Here is a 22,280-nt window from a genome sequence, read left to right on the forward strand (position 1 = left end):
TGAAGACGACTTGGGCTGCTGTGTCAAAGTAAGTTCCTTTTCCGAAATAGCCATGTAATGTTTGTCATAAAAATGTGATGATGAGTTGCAGATTCTACCCTGAGCTTCCTTGCTCAGTGAGCTTCAGATTCTAGATGTGTTGGCAGGGCTACCAGAGACACTATGGTGCACCTCTAACAACTGGCTCATTGCCAGAAGTCTGTCATTATTTGGCTCAAGAATGAGGGTTACTGGGCAGTTTTCTTCAATAGAATAATAAAACTGTTCAGCAACTTAAACTTTAAACTATTGCGTTCCAAAATTGATCTGCTGTAACTGGCCATAAAATACTCTCTCTGTGGATATGTTGTGTGCAGTGATGTACGATGGTGGTTTGTATAGGATGCTAAAAGCACAGACGAGACAATCTTTTATCTGCTGTGGAAGAGCGCTAAACTCTTTCAAGCAAGTTCCTGTAGTTTAATCCCTTTGCCACATACAATTTGATCCTGTCTGCATTTTTAGGTTTCTTGGAAGTTTCTATTGCTGCCAGGAGATTTACCAAAGGCTAGCTAATGCCCTGCATTGCATTTAGTTATGAGAAATTCTTAAACCCTTCCCCACCCCCCATTATCTCTGTTGTCTGTTACATGTCTGAGTCTTTGACAGCCATTGATTAATCTGCCTCTATTCTCTCATGATTAATTTGTCTCATTCTCTTGATTAGCAGCAGCATGGGATTGTTCGAAGAGCTTGAGGAACAATGCTGCCATCGAATTGATTATCATCTGGGTGAAGAGGTAAGATGTTGCATTTGGGCCAGTTTATCCATATTCATCGGGTGTTCAGTGTTTAAAAATAATACCTGCAATGTGTTAAATTGGTGGCTGACTGCATATGGGTGTTGTCAATCGATCAGGCATCTGGGGAAATGTGCATTGTGTACTAGGTAAACATATTCTAACTTGGGTACGCTGACAATGATGCAAACTCAGGAATAAACACAGAAAGAGAATCTAATCTTTGAAATCTGAACTCTTTGACAAAGTTTAAAGTGGGACTTGTGCCAATGATTTTTCCTTTTGCTTTGCGTGGTGTGAGGGCCTTTTAATTGAAAACTAGCATTTTATCCAGGCAATGGGGGTCTCGACTTCCAAGATCTTCTCAACCTTCTTTCAAGAGAATAACCCCAGATTCTCCAATCTATCCACATAACTGAAATCCCCCACCCCTGGAACCATTCGCCTAAATCTTTCCTCACACCCGCCATCACCCACCCCCCTGCCCCACCAATCGTCATTGCTACCAACAGGCTGTTGTTCAGTGCTTGGCTCCATGAAGAGAATTTTTTTTACCTCCTCTAGGCTTCCCTTTTTTAAACATGTTAATTTAAATCAATCAAGTGAATAAACTGTTCAATAGGATTTTATAAAGAATGATTGGGATGAATGGCCAACACAGTCGTTATGAACATCAAGAAAAATCTTCCATTCGTATAATGGCTTCTCTGCCAGTTATAGCAAGTGTTCAGTGTGTTTTGTGAGTTTTAGAAAACATTAAGCAACTGAAACACTCAACCAAGTCCTCTGCATAAGGTATAGAATCTGGCATCATTATCGCCACTCTAAGATACCGAGAAGCCATCATTTTTGGTTCCCTATCCCCAAGTGCACTAAACTTAAAAGTGCTAATTTTCAAATCTTTACAGCCTTATTCCGCCTATTTCGTGAAACTTCCTGCTTCCACTCCCAATCATTGCTTCAATTCCTTCAGCCCAACTTTGGAACTCCTTAATTTCCTGACCGCCTCCACTTCTCTCCAGCTTGAAAAACCTTCTGAAATCCCATCTTTGCAACCAAGTTTTCAGTCATCTCTCCTAACTCATCATGCTCATTGTCCATTCGTTTTTATCTATTTCATTCCTCCATTTGCAAAGTGACTAATTAATCCTGATATTGGTTAGTTATAAAAATCTTTGTGCCAAATTGCCACAACACTGCTCATTGTTACAGGCAGAAAATAGTCAAAGCATGGGTTTTCTGTCTAATTCCTAATTGATTTTAAATGTAGCTTTTTGTTCCGTATTTGAAAAGGACTGAATGTAGTATTTTTGTTGGAAGGATTTGAATCTGAGTTCTAAAAACATTAGTCTGTCAGATGCTCAGTTTTTCTGAACTCTAAGACAACAATGGGAAATTATGTATCTCTGAAATACATTCGTAGGCTGGATGGAAACCTTTGGTAGGCCAATTCTGGCCCGTGGGCCGTGTAGGGGAGGCGGTGGCATAGTGGAATGTCACTGGACCAGTGATCCAGATGCCTAGGCTAATCATCTGAGGACATGGGTTTGAATCCCACCATGGCAGATGAGGAAATTTGAATCCAATTCATAAATCTAGAATTAAAAGTTAATCTGCTGGTGACCATGAAATCATTGTCAATTGTTGTAAAAATCCATCTTATTCACTAATATCCTTTCGGGAAGGAAATCTGCCATCCTTACCTGGTCTGATCTACATGTGACTCTTAAATGCCTTCAGTGGGCAATTAGGGATCAGCAATAAATGCTGGCCGAGCCAGCGAAGCCTACATCCCATTAACAAATAAATAAAAATGTTGGACAATCCTGATCTGGACCCGAAATAGATAATTTGGAGAGCCATCACAGGTGCAGAAGGCTAAATAGTTCCTAGGATGGGAGGATTGTCCTATGCGCAGAGATTGAGTAGACCTATACTGTCTTGAGTTTAGAAGAATGAGAAGTGATCTCATTGAAACACAAGATTCTGAGAGGGTTTGGGAGCATAGGTGCTGAGAGGCTGTTTTTCCCCTGGTTGGGGAGTCGAATGCCCTGGGGCATAGTCACAGAATAAGGGGTCAGCCATTTAGAACTGAGATGAAGAGAAATTTTTTCACTACATGTTGTGAATCTTTGGAATTCTCAACCCCAGAAAGTTGTGGATGTTCAGTTGCTGAGTATATTCAAAGCTGAGATCAATAGCAGCACAGTGGTTAGCACCGCAGCCTCACAGCTTCAGCGACCTGGGTTCAATTCTGGGTACTGCCTGTGTGGAGTTTGCAAGTTCTCCCTGTGTCTGCATGGGTTTCCTCCAGGTGCTCCGGTTTCCTCCCACAGCCAAAAGACTTGCAGGTTAATTGGTAAATTGTCCATTATAAATTGCCCCAAGCATAGGTAGGTGGTAGGGGAATATAGGGACAGGTGAGGATGTGGTAGGAATATGGGATTAGTGTAGGATTAGTATAAATGGGTGGTTAATGGTCGGCATAGACTCGGTGGGCCGAAGGGCCTGTTTCAGTGCTGTATCTCTAAATCAAATTAAATCAATATATTTTTGGACTCCGAGAGAATCCAGGGATGTGAAGATCAGGCAGGAAAGTGGAGTTGAGGTCTGAGATCAGCCATGACCCTATTGAATGGCAGAGCAAGCTCCTGGGGCTGATACGTTATCTTTTGTTTTTCTGAACGCCCTTCTTCTGTATTGTAAAATTATACAAAACTAGCTGAGTTCCTGATAGCTGTCCATTAGCTCCTGCTGGAAAGTTGCATATCTGAGTATCAGATGAGGAGCCAAATGAGCTCAGCAGTGATGCCCTCTAATGGAATAGGCTACAAACAGTCATCACCGAGGTTACCAAATGAAGGATGGCCTCTGGTTCTAACAAGTTCCAGCTATTAATTCAGTCAAACCTTTTAGGAGATGAGGAGAAAAAGAAAAAAAAAAGGATAGCAGACAATCTAATGTTTTGCCTGTATTTACAAATAAGTGAACTGCCTGTAGTTTAGGGTTGAAAGAGAGACAATATTGTATTTGACCAATGCTGTTTATGTGCATTCTCTTTGTATATAACTGAAGTGTTCACAATAAGTAAGAATGGTTAATGCTATTTGTAACAGTAACATGTGGAAGAGCTCCTAACTTTCAATGACAAAGCTCCCCTTAGATTGAGATGGTTCATACAGTATAAACCAGGAATTGAACTTTGAACTTTTTTGATCTATATGGATCTAGTTTTGTATGCCAGAACAAGAAGGGTTCCGAAGAAGGGTCACTGACCCGAAACGTTAACTCTGCTTCTCTTTCTACAGATGCTGCCAGACCTGCTGAGTGGTTCCAGCATTTCTTATTTTTATTTCAGATTTCCAGCATCCGCAGTATTTTGCTTTTAGTTTTGTATGCCATTGTATCATTCTGTATTAAATGTTCTCTAGTTACAGATTGATTTTGTTACATATCAAAGGGAACAAGTTAATTATGGGTAGTATGTTTAGGAAATGTGGCAATTAACGTATTCAAAATATGTTGAACAAATTTGCCTCTGTTTTATAGGATGTGATGCAAGGAATTGTGCCTTACCTGGGCACATTCCTCACAGATCTCACGATGGTGGACACTGCACTTCCAGATTATGTTGTAAGTCTATTTGTTTTACCACATGTTGGGATTCCTGCTTGGCTGATGGTTGCAATAGTTACCATATCAGTGCAGGTTTCTTGAAGATGAGAATAAAAAAGTGACAATGAAATAACTACTGAGATTGATCAAAGGCATACATGTGAAAAAGTACATGCATGGCAATGGTAATTTAGTACTTTGCACTGTGAATCAAACACTGTAAATGAAGATGCATGACAAGTTACTATGAATATAACGCTATTTTTTCCGTTTCCTGAAAATGTTGCATAAATTGCACACTTTTATTGTGTCCAGGTCATTTTCTGTTAATGGGACATCACGCACCATTTCATTCTCAAATAGTTGCTGACTTATGTAATCAACTTGGTGTTAATGAATTTGACTGCAGAGAAGGACTTGTCTATTGTACAAAATAATGATTTGGCAGTGGGTGTCTTACACCTTTGGTGTCGTATACATGATTGAGTTTTGCCACATACTAATTTGGAACCAAGTTTACAGGGCTTGTATTTCACTCGTGACCATTTTTGTGCACAATCGAACCTTTCTACAAATTGAATTTTTTTTTTGTCCTTGTTTGTCTCCTTACGGGTGCTTTGATCAACTTTGAAAAGAGATGCAGGGTTAGTATGAATTGCTACATTTTGGAAAACTTTCAAAGTTGTTTGTGGGGACAACATGCCCCTAAATGTTATTGGGCTTTCTTTTTCACTTGGGTGGTGGAGGTGACCAAAACTCAGGGCCATAAGTATAAGATAGTCCCCAATAAATCCAATTAAGAATTCAGGAGAAACCTCTTTACCCAGAGAATGGCTCGAGTACAGAACTTGCTACTGCAGGGAGTAGTTGCGATGAATAGCGCAGATGTCTTTCAGGAGAAGCTACACAAGTGCATGGGAGAGAAGGAAACAGAACGATATTCAGATAAGGTCAGATGAAATAAGGTGGAGGAAATATAAACACTGGCACAGACCAGATGGGGGAAATAGCCTTTTTCTGTTGTTAATTTGATGTAATTTACCTTCCAGTAGTCACTGCTAGGTACAGCCTACACCCGATGTTGATACGTGAATTAAATTTCTACTTAATTATGTCTAGGTGTGACTGAAAGTTTTTCATTAATCATGAAAGTGGATGGCTAATTTCTCAATATTTCACACAGTATTTTCCTTCAGAAGATAGACATCAGTTACATTCATGACATGTCAGAGATTCCAAGAGGGAGTGCAGCTCTTAGGTTAACACTGGTGATGGGCATTTTTCCTTCATATTTCTCACATTGCTATTACCAACCTTTCAAACATGCATTTATTGCCATGGTTACTGTTGAGGATATCTGTAGTAATTTCATTTCATGTCACAGCATTCTGCAGAGAACCTGAAAATAATAACATGATAGGAATTTGACCATGTGGAAAGTAGTGACATTTCATTTTTGAAAGTGTAACGTGAGTTCCAATTTTCCCCTAGCCCAGGAATGGAGTGGGTTCTGGTCAGATGCAGTTCAGCGACTCAAGTCAGCTAATCCCCCGAAAAGCTATATTGTGTGAAGGGTGCAAATCTGGAGTTCGTTGTGGACTTAACGAATCGAATAATTCAGAATTTATCAGCATTATTCTGGTTTCTTTATTGTAATTCAAATAGGATTTTTCAAAAAATGCATTCACCGTTTTCTTTTACTGAAATCACCTTGGCTATGAAGCAGGAAAACTGGATAGGGTCTCCAGCTCCTAGTGTGCTAATCAGTGACACCTTCACCACCACCTTTTCTCATGAAAAGCGAATACCAAAACAAAATTGAAGACAGGATCAGACATCATGGCTGTGATTCTCTCATGCTTGAAAATCCTGTCAACTCTCACTGTCCAGACTCCGCTAGGCAGAATCCTTCATTTGCTGAGGACTCCCAGTGCCTGTGGAATGCTATTCCGGTCAGAATTTAAACAAACTTTCTCTGGATACAAATGTCACTGGCAAAGCTGTCATTTATTTTGCATCCCTTATTGCCCTGAGAAGATGCAGGGGACAGGCCCTATCCTTGAGCTGCTGCTGTTATTTTGATGATGGTGCTTCCCCCAACAGTATTGGGTTGGGAATTTCAGGATTCGGACCCAACAATAAAGGAAGGATGGTGTTTGGCAATGTTTTGCAGTGATTACACAATACCATCATTTAGTCTTCTGTTGTGACCAGGTGAGAAAGGGGTCTAGGGTTCCCTTTCAGACTTCACCAGGTCTGAACATAACAGGGTTTAATTTTAAACACACCATGATTTTAGTTCACCCTTGGTGAATCCTTGTTCACTGCTTTCCAATTGTAAGACAAAGAAACCAACACAAACAGGCTTTCTTAGGTTTAAAGAAGAAAAGTTGAAATTTATTAAACTTAAACTCTAATTCGGTTGACACCTACGGATATATGCTGCATGCTTGCATGCATACGCAATACACACATGCAAATAGAGACAAAAAAGAGAAGAAAACTAAAGTGGAAAAGTTTGAGGCAATATCTGACGAGTTGTTGTTACGGTTCTTCGAGCTCACTGCAGAATCCTTGACTGCAGGTAGATCTTGCTTTTTGTTGGGACCCAGTATTCTTAAACCTTGTTTGCTGGAGGATGCTTTTCTCCCTTGGGGTTCATATGTCTTCAGTGGATTCAGAGGCTTGTGAAAAAGAGATGGCAGCAGACAGGACAGAGATCTTCTCAGTCCAAGAGCAACAGACCTTCTGCCCAATCCGTTTGTATAAATCAGACCAGTGAGAGTCATTCAAAAAGGAAATAGTGAGAGATCAGGGCCAACATGTTCCCGCAAAGGTAAAGGATAGGACCAACAAGTCCAGGGAACCCTGGATCTCAAGGGATATAGACGATTGGATAAGGAAAAAAAAGGAGGCTTATGGCAGATTCAGAGCGCTGAAAACAGAGGAGGCCCTAGAGGAGTATAGGAAGTGTAGAGGGGTACTTAAAAAAGTAATTAGGAGAGCGAGAAGGGGACATGATAAAACACTGGAGGGCAAGATAAAGGAAAATCCCGAGGTGTTTTATAAGTATATTAAGGGCAAGAGGGTAACCAGGGAAAGAGTAGGGCCCATTAGGGACCATAGTGGCAATCTGTGTGTGGAGCCGGAGGACACAGCTGTGGTTTTAAATGATTATCTTTCATCTCTATTCACTTTGGAGAAGGACGATGTAGGTGTAGAGATCAGGGAGGGGGATTGTGATGTACTTTAACAAATTAGCATTGAAAGGGAGGAAGTATTAGGTGTTTTAGCATGCTTAAAAGTGATAAATCCCCAGGCCCAGATGAGATGTATCCCAGGCTGTTAAGTGAGGCAATGGTGGAGATAGCAGGGGCTCTGACTCAAATTTCCAGAGGACTGGAGGACAGCAAATGTGGTACTATTATTCAAGAAGGGTAGCAGAGATAAACCATGTAATTACAGGTCAGTGATTCTAACATCAGTGATAGGCAAACTATTGGAAAAAATTCTGAGGGACAGGATTAATCTCCACTTGGAGAGGCAGAGATTAATCAAGGATAGTCAGCATGGCTTTGTCGGGGGAGACCATGTCTGACAAAACTTAATTGAATTTTTCGAGGAGGTGACTAGATGTGTAGATGAGAATAAAGCAGTTGATGTAGTCTACATGGACTTCAGTAAGGCTTTTGGGAGATTGGTAAAGAAGGTAAGAGCCCATGGGATCCAGGGCAATTTGGCAAATTAGATACAAAATTGGCTTAGTGACAGGAGGCAGAGGGTGATGGTCAAGGGTTGCTTTTGCGATTGGAAGCCTGTGACCAGTGGTGTACTACAGGGATCAGTGCTGGGACCCTTGCTGTTTGTAGTGTACATTAATGATTTAGACGTGAATATAGGAAGTATGATCAGTAGTTCACAGATGACACAAAAATTGGTGGCGTCGTAAATAGTGAGGAGGAAGGCCTTAGAATACGTGACAATATAGATGGGCTGGTAAGATGGGCAGAGCAGTGGCAAATGGAATTGAATCCTGAGAAGTGTGAGGCATTTTGGGAGGACTAACAAGGCAAGGGAATATGCAATGGATGGTAGGATCCTAGGAAGTATAGAGGGTCAGAGGGACCTTGGTGCAGTTGTCCATAGAAGGCAGCAGCACAGGTAGATAAGGTGGTTAGGAAGGCATACAGGATACTTACCTTTATTAGCTGAGGCATAGAATATAAGAGCAGAGAGGTTATGATGGAGCTGTATAAAACACTAGCTGGGCCACAGCTGGAGTATTGTGTACAGTTCTGGGCAACACACTGTAGGAAGGATGTGATTGCACTGGCGAGGGTGCAGAGGAGATTCACAAGGATGTTGCCTGGGCTGGAGCATTTCAGCTATGAAGAGAGACTGGATAGGCTAGGGTTGTTTTCCTTACAGCAGAGAAGACTGAGGGGGGAACCTGACTGAGGTATACAATATTATGAGGGGCATTGATAGGATAGGGAGGAAGAAACTTTTTCCCTTAGTGGAGGGGTCAATAACCAGGGGGCATAGATTTAAGGTAAGGGGCTGGAGGTTTATCGGGGATTTGAGGAAAATGTTTTTCAACCAGAGGGTGGTTGGAATCGGGAACAGTGCCCGAGCTGTGTTAGAGGCAGGAACCCTCACAACATTTAAGAAGTATTTAGATGAGCACTTGAAATGCCATAGCATACAAGGCTACTGGCCAAGTGGTGGAAAATGGGATTAGAATAGATAGGTGCTTGATGGCCGGTACAGACACGATGGGCCAAATGGCCTGTTTCTGTGCTGTATAACTCTGACTCTATGACTTTAAATTCAAAACCTCAGGTTTCCCAGCAGGTTAGTCATGTGACTAGCTGATTTGACCATGTCCGTTTGTATATTTGGTCATCTTAGCAATCAACCTGGAATGTGAGCGCCCTCACCTTCAATGTCTGGTGATCAAAAGTCCATTGTGGGTTGAATGTGTCAGGGAGTGGCTGCTTTGTCCTTTGAAACACTGTCTGTTAATTTGCAAATATCTTCTCCAGCCACGGCTGATGAGTTTAACATGTCCTTTCTCAACTATAGTAACAGATTAAATTCAATGTTCATGACAAAATTAATGTGCCTCATTCTTGGCAGGTGGGGACCTAGCATGAAACTTCACTACTGGTATCAGCAAAAGTGACCATATAGCTGTTGGATCAGAGTAAAAACCCAATTGGTTCACGAAAGTTCTTTAGGAAAAGAAACCTGACATCCTTACCTGGCCTGGCCCATGCAGGGCTGACCCTTAACACTCAATTCTATCAAACTGTGACAAAAAGGCAGCCAGCACCGATCTTCTCAGGGATAACTGGGGACAGGGAATAAATTCTGGCCTTGCCAGCAATACTCATATCCCGAGAATGGATGAAAAAAACATTTTTTTTCAGCTATTCAGCCTATCCAACAATGGTGCAAATGCACAAACTTTTCTCCTGTGATTTGTTCTACCATCTGAACCTTGTAGCAAATTACAGTCCTATTACTCCTAGCCATTCATATTTCTAGATCTGGATTACAGTTATATGCTTCATCCAATTAAAACTATCAGAACGAATGTGTAAATAACAATGTACATTTCCTCTGCTTTTCAGTGTTGGTGATCCTGGACAATGCCAATATGTTTTATGGTCGGCATCCTGCAAATTTTGGCTTTGTTCTGAGAAATCAAAACTCAGACAAACCGGTTAAGCTGCAAACTCAGTCATGCTTGACACTACCCAAAGCACCCAAAAAGGGAACAGTGAATGCACTGACTAAGCAAGATTACACGATGAGGAGAGTAACCTTTCATGCAGTTGTGACGACTATTCAGTATTGAAAACCCTGGAATATATGTGAATAAATCACCTTGGCAGAATTCTACTTAAATTACTAGACAACATGGAGAGCATTAACCGAACCCCAAACTCTAATGCAATGCTTGTCTGCTGTTGATATGTTTTGCACATCAGCCTTTTCAAAACAAGGCAGGGCTTTATACAGGATGGAGGATTGAACCGTCACCAGTGTCTGCAGGCTAGCCAAAGACTTGATGAAGACTGTGTGTTTGTGAATCAGTTGAAAGAGAAAATAAACCTTTGTTACGTACGATTGTGTCGACAAATTGCGATTGAATTGGCTCGGGTTCTTCCATGGTCCTTTGTAACAAGTGAACCGTCTGCCATCCAGTCACTGGCTAGACGATGAATACTTCAACAAACGTGTTTCGATTGGCCTTTGAATGCTTCAGCAGACTTTTCCTGCCTTCTCTCTTATTATTCCAGTGGTTTAATCTCTTCTGCATGCACTGAATCAGACTTGCCTTCAACGAAGGACAACTGCAAGAAATTAGGAAAAAGTTTATCATTGCCATTGATGTTGCACTTGATTTGAATTCATGTTCAGCTTTATATTGAACTCTTATTTTGTATATTGTTATGAGTCCATATTTATTGTTTACACTTGGAATCTATCTTTTAAAACTGAAGGGCTGAACTTTGGGTGTTTTTTTTGAAAGGCAGTTCAACAAAAGGTTGACCAGTAAACAAGTTCTTACTGGAAAGCATGTGAATACACAAACAGACATGGCCAAACCAGCCAGTCATATGTAAATAGCTTGAGTTCGCTGCTCATAACCACTCACATCTGCATGTTTCATGCATTGAGAGATCACCTACCTGAACCAGACTACCTGACCATTATTGATAGCCGTATCCTGGAAATCAAGCCCAGTGATTGGGTAACAGCAGCGTTGCCATGTTTTTCCATCAGCTGATCAGAACAGAGTAACAAAGCCACACACACTTCAATAGTCCAGATGCTCTTTACAAAATATTGTGAACTATTTTCATTCTTCATCTGCAAGGTCTTTTTTTCTTCTTCGAGGCACAGAGTTATACTGCACAGAAACAGGCCCTTTGGCCCATCGTATCTGTGCCGGCCATCAAGCACTAAACTATTCCAATCCCATTTTCTAGCACTTGGCACCAGCCTGGAATGCTATGGCATTTCAAGTGCTCATCTAAATACTTCTTAAATGTTGTGAGGGTTCCTGCCTCTACCACCTCTTCAGGCAGTGCATTCCAGATTCCAACCACCCTATGAGTGAAATTTTTTTCCCTCAAATCCCCTCTAATCCTCCTGCCCCTTCCCTTAAATCTATTCCCCCTGGTTATTGACCCCCTCGGCGAAGGGAAAAAAGTTTCTTCCTATCTAACCTATCAATGCCCCTCATAATTTTGCATACCTCAATCATGTCCCCCCCTCAGCCTTCTCTGCTCTAAGGAAAACAACCCGAGCCTTTTCAGTCTCTCTTCATAGCTGAAATGCTCCAGCCCAGGCAACATCCTGGTAAATCTCCTCTGCACCCTCTCCAGGGCAATCACATCCTTCCTATAGTGTGGTGCCCAGAATTGTACACAGTACTCCAGTTGTGGCCTGACTCGCATTTTGTACAGCTTCCTGATTTGTACCAATGTTCACCACTAAGTTTTTTTTAAAAATGTATTTCTCGTCATCTAGAAAATGACAGTGGGCATATCCAAAGAATATCTGGTGCGGTCAGTATGATTTTCAATCCTGCCCTACCCTCTTGCACCACCACCACCACCCGCCCCCCACCCCAACCCCTCCATTTTAGTGTAAGATTCCAAAAGTTATTCACCTAAGTGGTGATCTGAACAATCTGATTTCAAACTTCTTGCGTGGCCAACTTCCACATTCCCTATTTTGTAATGTCTGCCCCCAGCCCATGCTGAAATGTCTGGCTTAATTTGCTGTTGCCTTTGGCATCTCCTCAATTTTCCTTGTATCCCCATCTACTCTCCTTCCCCATATCTATGTGTATCTATCTATCTCTTACCACCACTAGCTTGATCATATTCAAAGCTGGTGTTCCGAAGGCTGCTGTAATTCGAATCCCTAAGCTCTAACCAAACTAAAGTTTTTCAAAAGGTTTGAAACAATCTTTCCACTCAAGAAATCCAAATGAGTGACCGTTTCTACGATTGGAATAAAGTATTTTAAATACTACCAATTATTAGTAAATAAGTGAATAAGTTGATTTTGCTTTGAATTTGTAACATTGTATTCTTTCTCTCACACTCTCTCCCTCTAATTTTCAACCATTAAAATGTATCTCTCTTATCTTGATTAAATTTATGAATGTGGAATTGTGGTAGCAGTTTTGCTGACCTTGGGGTCTACAGCTCTTTGCTTTAATGACTCGTTTGTCTGCAGCAACCCACACAGACGTTATCAATGGGCAAATGTGGTATCTGGAGTACGCACTAACTTAAGGAAAATAATAGCTTATTATGTACAGCCTCATGCGAAGCTGACCTCGGATTCTACATGGTGTATAGTCACGAAGGCCGTCCTGTGTCTATCTTGTAGTTTTGTAACTAATTGGGAAACTGTCAGCTCGGCATCTGTTGTACTATATAAATCCGCGGAGATCTGGAGCGCTTTGGAGTCGCACCGGACCCTGATTAGGAAAGGTGTGCTCCCCATGATATCATGCAATAAAATTTGTTAATGCTCAAGGTCTGAGTCCGGAGAATTTCTTCGACAATCACATTTCTTCAACAGGTATGCTTTGGTCTAGATTTCCATGTTTTATACAATGGAGGCATTTTATTGGTGCTAGAATAATGGAATTCTGTGTTGGTGTTCCTATAATGGTGGAGTAGTTCCCAGACTTTCAATGAATTAATTTGGCATGTTCTGTTGTGTTAAGAAACAAAATTGTATTGTTGGCTGATTTTGCTGCTTCATGACATCCTGAAACATTTTATAACTAATGGATTGCTTTCAAATCGCAGCCATTTACGTAGGCAGATCTGGCAGTCAATTTGTGTCGGCTTGAATTATATGCTGAACTCCATACAGAGGATTCAACCCACAAAAAAATGCTACCAACAGTCCCAAACTGACATTAAGACAACATCATTGTTTGTAAAACTGAGCTCTTAATCTGTGATCTATTATCCCAATAAATTTTAAAATAGTAAATGCAAGAAAAGTTACTGCCCTTAGAAAGGACTCACTATTGTCTCGTTAAAAATCTTCAGCACAATAAATACTAAAAGTAGAACTGAGATTACTACCCTCCAGTGTTAGAATTAGCAGATATCCAAACAATCCTAAAGTGGAATCATTAAATGCAAATTTGTTTTTGTTCAGTAATGTAAGACATAATTATTAGTATTTACAGACCTCTGAGCTCAGACATCCTCATCCAGAGGATTGAAGTTGATAGCTGCACTGGCGATCCATGTGACACATCCTGCTCCATATGGAAATGAGGCAATGAATTTATTAGGTAGTGAAGGTAACCCATGACAGGTGATGTAGGTGAGTTCTCAGCATTTCCACAATGAATGTATACCAGCATGATGCTCCAAAATATATAGGGCAGTCATTAATATTATGAACAAAACATAAGTGACAGGTACCTTAAGGTGAACTGTGACATTCATTGAGTGAGTGAGTCTGTCACAATACATTGATGGTTGTGCTCCCTTTTGTGCTGTCCAATCAGTTCCTGCTCATTAGTGAATGCCTCAGCAAGACTCCCTCTCAATGCAGCCCGAGACAATATTTTGTGTAAAATAGAAAGTATCCTTCAAGGTTAGCACTGCAATTCCAATTTAATATAACTTTCATATACTACTTGAGCTTTGCTTATGGCATCAGCTAAACCATGCTTTGATTTGAATAATATTTATAAAAGAAACTAAAATGATGTTTCATACCCAAAGATTAAATCTCACTTCTTTTTTAAAAACTGGCCAGCCCATTCTTGTTGAGGTGACTGATGACTTGTAGGTGATTACGTTGTTTTACTGGGAACATATCCAGGGCCAAGACAAAGCTCTAAAGTCAAATCTGTATTTGAATACATACCCATCATCTATGTTCGATAGTGGGGCTCGCCAAGAGTTACAATTACAAATTAAGATAAAGATTATTTTTTCAATCCTCAGGCTAGGCCTGGCTGTATTCAGGTTTTTATCTATGTATTGGATATTTCTCTGCTATAAATTCTTTTAAACATTTGATGAGTAGAATTTCATAAACAGAATTAAATATTAAGACAATTAGGCTCGATTGACCTGCAAAAGACTTGAAGAACAATTCTTTTCAATAAAAATGGCAAACACCCTCTCTGGTTATTGAAATAATGGAATGAAGTGGTTTGGAAAACATCAGACTTTCATTGGCAGGCCATTAATTATTGAAACGACCATTCTCTAGAATGACACCACCTTAATTTTTTTTGAATACATGCAATTTGCAACAGGCAGAGCATTCAGTTCATAAAGCAGTGAGTTGGTTTGGACCTTGTAGAGATTAGGTGAAACGAAGGAATGAAGAATTATGAACCAAAAATAGTCTGGAAGAGGACAGAAATGTGGCAGTGCAGATGCCTCAGTTATAAAAGGTGGCTAAAACAGCGAGAGCTGAGAACACTAATATTTCTCAGTGAAGGACTGAAATGTAAATTAGACTCACTACAGCTAAGGCAGATTCCACATGTTTTGCATCTATTTACAGTTGCTTGTCATGAAATATATTGCATGGTAAAGACCAATAGTCTTGTGACTGAAAGTGACTCAAGTAAATTTCATATACTGGATGGACTCCTGAAGATTTCACCTGCTTGAGATTTCCAAATTGGTAACACGAGGATCGCTGTACTGCAGGCAAGATTGTGAACTGTAAAATACATCTTTCCAGTCTCTCACTGGAGTTCAGAATTGTTATGAATGATCAGCAGTATTCTGCGACAGATTTATTATGTGCTAGAAGCTCAGTGCTGAGGAAGATGAAATTGAAATATAAAACTGAATCTTCTCGATTTTTGTCTAATTCCAGATACATGGTGTTGAATTTTCAATTGCCTCTGAGGCACATACAGGTGCAGGCGGCATTGAAAATAGCATGCTCGATGGCATCACTAGATCACAACATCTCTGGAACGCAACATGATTTTCAAAGGGAGGGCTGGAGGAGAGCAGGCAACCCTCAAATTAACTGACTGTTGAGCTCATTGTGAAGCTCATTAACAAGCTTTTGAGCAGCTGTTTTAGATTTTCAATTGGGGGGCATGGGGAAAACTGAGGGTCTGAGATATGTTAGGGTGCAGTTGTCATGAACACAGCGGGGAGTCTCGAATGCTAATAGAGTGCTAATGGTCAACAAATTTAAGATGGAGATTTATGCTTGGCTTTTCAACCAGTGGCACAGAGTTGCCATCGCTGGTACCGAGGGGCTTGCATTTGTGAGCAGAGTGGTTGGACTTCTGAGAGGGACGTGAGGTTTCTGGCATCAACTGGGCATCAGAGGTTATTAGAGGAAGCCTGGTGAATGAATAAGTTGTAGCTGATGGAGTTGTGATGGGAACAGGCTACTCTGACACTGGACAATGTAACGAGGAGGAGTTTCAGCAGGATGCATCCTCCTGGTCTGGAGGAGGCCAGAGGAGCTGCAGTGGGAAGAAGGCACTACCCAAGACATCAGCTGTACCTCGCAAGAGTCAGCCGGCTGCAAATGACAGAGTGCCAGTACTGTAGGAAGCTGCGCCTATCCAGGTAGATGGATGTTTGCACTCTGGTCCACAATGACCTGAGACTTCACGGCCCCCATGGCAGTCCCCTACCTGAATTCCTCAAACTATTATTCATCTGGGTCTTTCAAACGATCAGCTGTGCAGCTGGAGGCATCTCATCATGCTATCAGGCAGGACATGGATGCCCTATTCTGGGGGCTGGTGTAGTGGTGGCGGTGGGAGAGACATTACATGCATTTTGAGACAGATGGGCCAACGCAGGCAAAGAGGACATTAGGGTTTGGTGCCATCTATGGATTCTTCAGATCCAGTGGGTCATCGATTGCACCGATAACACTATCAAGGCACCAACCAGCCAGCCAGCCAGATGCCTGAACAGAAATGTCTTCTACTCAATGAATGTCCAGATAGTCTATGACCACAGAAAATGCATCTTTCAGGTCTGCGCCTGGTTCCCAGGCAGGTGTCGTGATGCCTTCATTCTTCCAGAGTCCCAGGTGCCATACCTCTCAAACCAACATCCAGGCTCTGTGGGTGGCTGCTGGGAGATAAGGGTTTTAAATTCCGAAAAGGTTGTGCCTATTGTGTGCACACTTTTAAGAGGTGTGGCTATGTTATCATGCCAGCAGAATAAGAGTTGTGATGCAACACAGCATGTGACTTCTGGGTTGGGACAGACTTAAGTAACAGGACAGTGAAGACCTGTGTGTACATGCAGAACATTCCTCAAATAAAGAATCCATGTTACTGCACTGCTTATCCCATCTTGAGTGGTCAGTGCTTTGAGCACAGTAGCATAGAGGCTCAGAGAACACGCAACAACTCCTGCGCCCATTCAGAACCCAGCCACGGATGCAGAGAGGCACTACAACCAAAACCATTTCCTGGCATGAACCTGCATTGAACAGACTATTGTTACCTTGAAGATGCGCTTCCGTTACCTTGACCACTCCGGTGGTGCACTCAAGTATGAACCAGCCAGGTAGAGGCCTGCTCAGATTGGGAAAAAGGAACCCGACCCGAACCCAACCCAAGTCCCCCCGATTTAGCCCCAGGCCCGACCCGACTCGAACCTGACCTGACCATCCCCTTACTTACCATCCTGACACCGAACCTGCAAGAAGCTGCAGTACAAGTGCGATGACGTCATCGTGACATCACTTGCTCACTGCGCAGACTCAGTTTCATCCCAGACTCCCAGTTCAGGTAAGTTTTTTAATTTCAGTACTTAACAGCAGAGCATTTACCATGTGTGTCCGGCCCAACCCGACCCGACTCGACCTGAACTCAGCCCTACCCGACCAGAGTCTGAAAGACGGACCCTGAAGATGGGCCCGGCCCAACCCGAACCCCATACATGTTGTCGGGTCCCGTTGGGTTCGGATCAGGTAGCAGGCCTCTACAGCCGGGGGGGTCTTATATGGTGGTCATTTGCCGTGCGCTGACAATATGATAATACAAAAAAACCTGAGCTGGATGAAGAGAAGCTGGAACGCCACTCTTCCCCAGTGGAGATGATGAGGACGAGCAGAACGACAAAGGGGGAGCTCCAGAGGAGCCTGGCGCCCAGGCATTGGAGGAAGACCATCCCAGGTCTCACAGCAATTGGAGGCTTGCATGGCTGCAAGGGCCATGCTAATTCAGCAATGTTTCACTTGAGTTGCTCTTAGCCTTTTGCCAGATGACTTTGTAACTCACCTTCCATCAGAGAGAAATTATAGAACATAGATACATCTGAATAATACCATTGCTCCCCAAACAGATTGTTATTGATGGAGACCCCATTTTTAATCTCCCACTACACAGACTGTGGCACTGCAGAAAACCCAGCCCCACTGACCACTGTCCCTTAACTCCATGACCTTTTTGACATCAAGCAATAACAACATGCAAGTCTGATCGTAGGCATAAGCAATTATTATCAAACAAAACGTTAATGAACATATGACATGAAATAAAAAGGATGGGAGCTAAAAAATATGGAATTGGCTCAGTGACAGGAAACAAAGAGTAATGGTTAAGGGATGTTTTTCAGGCTGGAGAAAGGTTTGCAGTGGAGTTCCCCAGGGGTCAGTGTTGTGACCCTTGATTTTCCTGATATATATTAATGAACAAGGCCTTGAAGTACAGGGAACAATTCCAAAGTCTGCAGATGATACAAATCATGGAAGCATTGTGAACTGTGAAGAGGATGGTGTAGAACTGCAAAAGGATATAGACAAGTTCGTGGAATGGGCAGATAGGTGGCAGATGAAGTTCAATACAGAGAAATGTGAAATGATTCATTTTGGTAGGAAGAACATGGAGACACAATATAAAATAAAGGGTATAATTCTAAAGGGGGTGCAGGAGCAGAGGGACCTAGGTGTATATGTGCATAAGTCATTGAAGGTGGCAGGACAGGTCGAAAGAGCGGTTAATAAAGCATACAGTATCCTGGGTTTTATTAATAGGGGCACCGAGTGCAAGAGCAAGGAAGTTATGTTGAACTTGTATAAGACACTAGTTCGGCCTCAGCTAGAGTACTGCATCCACTTCTGGGCGCCACACTTCTGAGCGCATTGGAGAGAAGACAGAAAAGTTTCACAAGAATGATTCCTGGGATGAGGAATTTCAATTTTGAAGACTGATTGGAGAAGTTGGGACTGTTTTCCCTGGAGAAGAGAAGGCTGAGAGGAGACTTGATAGAGGTATTCAAAATCATGAGGAGTCCAGACAGGGTAGATAGGGGAAAACTGTTCCTACTTGTGAAAGGATGGAGAATGAGGTGGATCGGATTTAAAGTAATGGGGAAGAGAAGAAAAGACAACGAGGAGAAACTTTTTCACACAGCGAGTGGTTGAGATCTGGAATGCGCTGCCTAAGAGTGTGATGGAGGCAGGCTCAATTGAAGCATTCAAAAGGGAATTAGACTGTTATATGAAAAGGAAGAATGTGCAGGGTTACGGGGAGAAGATGGGGAAATGGCTCTAGGTGAATTTCTCTTTCGGAGAGCCGGTGCCGACACAATGGGTCAAATGCTCTCCTTCTGCACTGTTACAATTCTGTGAAACTGAGAAAACATCACTCACGTGACCCATTAAGTGCATCTTCCAGTCTGGCAGCTTGCGTTCTCGTCCACTACAGGATGCTCCCGCTATGGCTGAGGGTGAGGTGGGGGGGGAGCCTGCTCCCTTGCCTCTGCTCATGGCTGAGATGCCTGTGGCTTCCGTTCTCATTGTGGAGATGCCTGTGGGGTTCCTCGATAAGCTGCTGGGCCTCTATCCTTGCATGGGTAGCCTCTGTCACAGGGCCTTGCAGCATGGATGGTTTCTCAGGTCAGAGGGACGAGAAGGTGAGGGATGATGCCAGCACCCCTGAGAGGTAGCCCCCTCATCAGCTTCTTCGACTGCCTCAGCCCTTTCAGTACACTTGCATGATGGATAAGGCCACCAGGTGAACGCAGCTGGCATCCACCGCCAAGCTTTCCTGCGCCATCAGCAACAGTGAGAAGTCAATGATACAGAGTGTGTCACTCCTTCTGTACATGTCAGCACCCTGCTCCTGCACCCACTCAGAGTAGTGCTGCATTATGGCTCTCCAAGAGGTTGGCACTCTCTCACAGGTGGAGCTCATGCACTCAAAACCCCAAGTAATAATCGGTACACAATGTGCTGCATGGATTCCTCCATCATCTGCTCCAGTAAAACCGGCCTTGTTTCTAACACCCAAGGCCCAGCATCTTCACCCAGCGGAGCTTGACTGTGTCTGTGCTCCATCCCCTGATGGGGATTGCCCACAGCTGACTAAGCCTCAATATCCTCCTACTGCTCATTGTGATGTGCAGTTCACCCAGTGCTCCATGTTCTAAGCTAAACTGAACCCACCAGGGTGTGTGTCTGTGGGTCGAAGGTGCAGAGGAATGATGTGACGGTGCACCTGGAACATCTCTCCCTGCCGGAGGAGGGGCAGCGCCAACATTCTGCTCCCCCTCCACTACTGGCCCTGTGGGATGCACAAGATGGTGATGAGAACTCAGGCTAGTCGGCAGGGACCTGAGCACAACCAAACCCATAGATTATAGCAGTTGTGAAGCCACAGCACGCACCTGTCCAAGACTTCTCCCTTGAATGATGTGCTCTCTTCGACAGGATAATGAGGGAAAGATTTATGAGTCGGCTACCCTCCCTCACCTATTCCAGAATGACATCCACATGAGAAGTCAGCCTCCTCAGTGATGCCCCCTTTACAATCATCCCATACTCAACTGGCCACTTGATCTGAAAAAGATAGGGAGAACTATAGACTCTCAGTCTGCTCAGCTCATGTGGAATACTGGTGCTTACAGATAGAGACTTGTCACCCGGGTGTCACTGGCCACTCACCTTTCCAGACCTTATTAAATCATTGAATCGCTTTCTGCACTGGACTCATAATCCTTCTGGTGACTCCCCGGCTGCTGACCTCAGTCACCACCTCCATCCATGCCCTCTGTTTCTCTAGGTGGATTTCTTCTTCTGGATGCCAGGAACAAAACATCTCTCATGTCGGACACTGCATCAGTTAAACCTCAAGGGAGGCATTTAAAAATCGTGCTGATGTCCGGGGACGCCTGCCAGTGCCAGCACTGATCCTCAAGGTCCCTGCTGGTCCATTGCTTCAGTGAATGGCAAGCCGTTCGCCTTTACAAAAGGCCCTCTGTTACTGGGTCCGGCCTCCAGGCCACTCCGGCGCCACTAACTGGATGGCAAACTCACCCACTGGCCCAATTAGGCCCTTTCTCTTTACAGCTGTTGCAAAGAAATAGAAGGAATTAAAAAGAACTTGGATTGAGATGCGAAGATGGAAGTCCTTTGTTTTGGTGAGGTGTCCCAAAGTCGAATAGGTGGCTGCCACTAGGAATCTTTCCCGGTGCTGCTGATGAACAGTCTGCTTGGATAGGCAAAGAATTTCAACTCTCCAAGGCTTTACCTGGTGTTTCAGCAGGTGTGCAGTATCAGGGGGTTCAGTTCTAACATATTCAATGCGAAGTCCTTTTAAAGATGCAAGCTTGCTACAAACATCCAGGATGTCTTCAGGAGGCAAGAGTACAACTTCATACAGGTATCAGGCAACCCCCACCTGCCAACAATGAGGCACATTGGTTTTGTCATATGTACATTGATTTTGAATGGTTGCTGGAATGCGGAAATGACTTGAACAGATCAGCCGTGACTGGAAAGGACATTTGCATACAAACAGACAGTGCTTGTGTCAACAAAGGACCATTTCCTGACACATTTAACCCACAATGGATGTTGATCACGAGACAGTGATGGGGTGGGGAAGCGCATCCCATGGCCTACTGGGATGATGCAATCCACAGGGGCCAGGACTGGTTGGACCAGCTGATCACATGACTAACTGGCTGTTCCAGGGTTTTTTGAACTAACCACAGATAGTTTGAACTCAGAATGTCCGTTTGCTCCTGGACTAAGAAGATCTCTCCTGTTTGCTCCCATCTCTTTCTCACAAGTCTCTGAATCCACTGAAGACACATAACCCCCAAGAGAGAAAAGTCTTCTACAGCGCACAAGTTTTCAGAGGAGTACTGGGCCCCAACGAAAAGCAAGACCTACCTACAATCAAGGATGCTACAGTGAGCTGAAAGAACCGTAAGAAAAACTCTTCATATATTGCCTCAAACATTTCCACTTTATTTTTCTTCTCTTTTTACATGTGTGTATCGCGTATACATGCTAGCGTGGACACGTCGTGTATCTGTAAGCTTCAACCAAATTAAAGTTTAAATTTAATAAATTTCAACCTTTCTCCTTTAAACCTAAGAAATCTGTTTGTGCTGGTTTCTTTGCCTTATAATTGGAAAGTAGTGAACATGGATTCACCAAGGGGGAACTAAAAACATGGTGTGTTTAAAATTAAACCCTGTTACGTTAAGATCAGGTGAAGGCTGAGAGGGATCCCGAGACACCTTTCTCATCTGGTCGTAACACAGGCTTTTGCTTTTCAAGAGCAGGGATTCTTCAAAGACAGGTAACAGTGGTCTGGATATTCTTCTGATCCTGGCATATCTTCTGATAAGTCGATATCCAACTGCTCCTTTTAGTCCAAAAACAGCTGACTTTTTACAGTTCAAAGTGAAACTAATTTTTTCCAGACAAGTCCCATGATAATTAAATTCTGTCTTGTCAAAACACAAAAATAGCTCTCAAGTCAAATACCCTAATGTTGAATTGAAATCATATATTTTCCAGTAAAAACTTGTTTATTGGTCCACCTTTAAAAAAAAACACCCATAGTTCAACCTCTTC

The 22,280-nt window shown here is 42.8% G+C and overlaps 1 long non-coding RNA gene across 1 annotated transcript in view; it reads right to left on the reverse strand.

Moving 5' to 3' along the window:
- Window positions 1-22,280, reverse strand: part of LOC137373131 (uncharacterized) — a 65,529-nt gene that overhangs the window by 31,418 nt on the left and 11,831 nt on the right. Inside the window, exons 2-3 of the long non-coding RNA XR_010975599.1 lie at window positions 10,528-10,756; window positions 5,709-5,793 (exon numbers count right to left, since the gene is read on the reverse strand). This is a non-coding gene — a long non-coding RNA (uncharacterized lncRNA). The remainder of the gene's footprint in view (window positions 1-5,708; window positions 5,794-10,527; window positions 10,757-22,280) is intronic.

The sequence above is a fragment of the Heterodontus francisci genome, chromosome 8 (assembly GCF_036365525.1).
Source record: "Heterodontus francisci isolate sHetFra1 chromosome 8, sHetFra1.hap1, whole genome shotgun sequence".
Taxonomy (NCBI): domain Eukaryota; kingdom Metazoa; phylum Chordata; class Chondrichthyes; order Heterodontiformes; family Heterodontidae; genus Heterodontus; species Heterodontus francisci.